A 3,502-nucleotide genomic window follows, 5' to 3' on the forward strand; every position below is an offset into this window, starting at 1 on the left:
GTATTAGTTTCAGGTAAGATCATAGTGTTTATTTTTTATTTCTTTCATATATATATATTTATTTATAGCAGGGGTGATGGGCAGAGGGAGAGGGAATCCCAAGCAGACACTACACTGAGCATGGAAGCAGAGCTGAGGCTCATTCCCATGCCCCTCAGCTCATGACCTGAGCTGATATCAAGAGTTAGACACTGAACTGACTGAATCACCTGGGTGCCCGTTTGTATTTCTAACAATCATATGTTTAGCTTTCTACTGAAACAGGCACTGAGTAATGAGCAATGCTGAGAGAAACCATGGTACCCATAGACACCAAAGTCAGATTGCCCAAAGTGGACCACTGTGGCACACTGATTATTTTGACTTGAAGCTACTTGAAAAGCACCTCGTGCAAGGACACTCAAATCCTCCTCTGTCTTTCTGACAGCAGGAAACCAACCTCCCATATGTAAAACGTACCGCCTGTGCTAAGAAGTAAAAAGATATCCTTCTCACCAGGGACTTTAAAACAGAGGTTCTAAATTCTGCTTAGAACTCCCTCCAAATTGAATCTCCCAAACAGCGCTCAAAAATGTATTTCTCCTTGTCTAAAATGCATAAAAACTGTCTGCCTTCATCCTTTATATTTCTGTAATGGCCTCGATTTCAATATTGGTTATTGATGCGTATTCAATGTCTCAGGTAAAGTTACTTCGTAGTTTAGCTGGGAGACCTTGAAGGGTAAGGGAGGAACTTTCCCTTTTTGTTTACCTTTTCCTAAGGAAGTTAAATAGGATTCTTGCTGATTTACAAGGGTGTATCTGATGTGTATAGAACTATTTAAGGAACCAAACTTAGAATCTGTGGATTAAAATGGCCACATTCCCTAGGAATGGTCACATGAGGTATGTAAGCATGGCCATGGGACATCACCCCACACATCTCCACTTTGTGTGCTGAACTCACACATCACTGAGGGACCATATAGGTTTCGTGTGGGCCAGAGCGAGTCCTCCTGTGGGAAACAGGTTCCTGCAGTTAGTGTTGCTGGGGTCTCAGATGCTTTCCTCATACCTCAATATTTGATGCTTGAAAATGCAAGTAAAACTTGATACTGTGGACGATTTATGGTTTGAGGGGACTGATTTGGCAATACAATCCTTGATGTCATCCCATATTGGTTGGATGTGGTCTTATCCAAGTCTCTGATGTTTCCTGAAATCCTTGCCATTGGCCAATGTTAAAGCAGGATAATCTGTGTACAGAGTGACCGGCAGATCATTGGTTTCATGGCCGTGATGGCCAAGTTTGTTGCTGAAGTATCTTACAAAACGATGTATTATTCCTTTGCATGTGCCCATTTGCAACTCGAAAAGCCCAAAGGCATATTGCCCTGCTACTTTGCGGTCCTTGTCATCAATTCCCTGGAAGTTCAGGATGATAACACCTCTTGGTATTTTTTCCAGGGTTTTATTTATTTATTTGAGAGAGACAGAGAGAAAGAACACAAGGAGGGAGAGCAGCAGAAGGAGTGGGAGAAGCAGGTTCCCCACTGAGCAGGGCTCCCAAGTGGGGCTCCATCCCAGGACCTGAGCTGAGGGCAGAGGCTTAACCCACTGAGCCACAGAGGCTCCACAACAGCTCTTATTAAATCCCAAACCCCATCTATGATAACTCAGTTCTTCTTTTATACAATTTACCATAGTTAGGATAACAGTAGGGATAAGAACAGAGGAAGTACAGGGAGCAACCTTACCTTGAAAAAGTATGTTCATTTTTAGGAAATGTGCCACACCACACACCTGTGAAAATGGTTCCTGCCACTATGGCAGAGCTAGGCTGATGGCAATTCCCTGAAGCCAAATCATCAGGAACACACCTCCCAGGAAACAAGTTGGGGATTTTATTCCTTGCAGCCAGAAAGCACACACCCCATGGTCTCAGGAAGAGGGTGTTAGCAAAAACCTATTGTAGTTGGGAAATGCCCTTCACAGCGTCCTTCATGTTACAAGGGCGAGGGAACATCACCTAAAGGTGAGGAACACATTTTTACCGTGGTTCTTGATTTCTTTCTTTCTTTTTTTTTTTTTTTATCAACATGACCAAATTTTTTTTGGAATGAGAATTAAAAGGACATTTGACAGTTGAGGAATGTATATATATTCTGATCTAGCTGTACAACTAATCTAGGTCAAATTACCAAGGAAATTTTACATTATTTCATCACGCAGCAATATAATTAAAAGGGCTAAAAACCATGCATTCATTAAGTAACTGGGAGGACTAAAATGCATCTTGCCAGAGAAAAACATGTGAGAATACAAAGAAAAGAGCATTCTGTCATTTACCAGGGAAAGAGCATAAAGGCAGTCCTCCCCATGACAAGTCAGGCAGTTGAGTTTTCCACATTTGGGGAAATCGCAAGAGTCTGCAGGACCGCAGTGCAATGGTCAAGCCTCATCCTGGGAAAACCATCTACTTGATAGTGGCATTTTCCTTGCTAAGTATATATGACTTCCTCTTCTTCTGCCCCAGTCCAGCCTCGCCGCCTGTCCACCCCACACACATGTTGACTCGCCAACCTGACCCCCAAAATCCTTGGCACCCTGTCCTGTCCTAAGCATCCATACCTTCCACAGGAGTCTTTCTAATACAATGGAAGCAACAGCACTGCTACACCCTCTATCCCAGGAATTCTCTGGCCCAGAACCACCCCACAAGGGCGCCTGTTTGACATCAGACACGTCCCGCCCATGACGTCAGGGGCAAAAACACACATGCACACACGCACGCATGCACTCAGAGCACTCATCACAGGGAAGCCTGTCCCAGCCTGAGAGGAACATGAGGGAGGACTTTCCAGCAGACAGAGAAGCACAGATCCATCTCTCTCTCTTTCTCTCTCCCCCTCTCCTTAGAACCTGTTTTGAGGAGACAGAGTGTATTGGCTGCACTTGGAGCTCAGCCTCCTAGCCAGTCCCCCACGCACCCCCCAGGCCTGGACACCCCGGGGGAGGAGGCGGGGAACCCAAAGTCAGCAACTTCTAGGCCAGCCCTTGGGCTGACACCTGCCCGCATCATCCCAGGCCCTGAGATCACCACCAGGACCAGCTTCTTCACCAGGTGGGCTCCTAGGGCAGAGCCGCAGTGCCCTCTGGTGGCCACCCAGAAGAGAGCGCCCAAGTATCCTGCTGCTGAGGGCAGGACCAAAGGAAACCATCCCTTCTGCTCCCTTAGACTGGGCTCTGAGTTCACAGTAGGGGGTTAGCAGGGTTCCACATGCCCTGCTCTGCCACTGCCTTCCCCCCCTCCAGCGTTTCCCCTCGGGTGAGATTTCTGCATCAAAGTCGGCCTGTGGACCCAAAAAAGCCGGGTCTGGAAAGCAAAGCAAAACAAATACTCCCAAGAGACAAGTACTTGGCAATTCTATGGTCATGGAAGGAGCCCCAAGGATCCTAATTTGCCATCATCTTGATTGCGCCTTGAGGGAGTGCTTTTCTTTTAGGGACTGTTGAAATTCGAA

At 46.3% G+C, this 3,502-nt stretch overlaps 1 non-coding gene across 1 annotated transcript; it reads right to left on the reverse strand.

Annotated features, from left to right (window-relative positions):
- Window positions 1-2,328: 2,328 nt before the first annotated feature.
- On the reverse strand, window positions 2,329-2,491 carry LOC125099346 (U1 spliceosomal RNA). Its single transcript, XR_007127124.1, has one exon. It is a non-coding gene; the product is annotated as a U1 spliceosomal RNA (small nuclear RNA).
- Window positions 2,492-3,502: the final 1,011 nt, after the last annotated feature.

The sequence above is a fragment of the Lutra lutra genome, chromosome 4, assembly GCF_902655055.1.
Source record: "Lutra lutra chromosome 4, mLutLut1.2, whole genome shotgun sequence".
Lineage (NCBI taxonomy): Eukaryota > Metazoa > Chordata > Mammalia > Carnivora > Mustelidae > Lutra > Lutra lutra.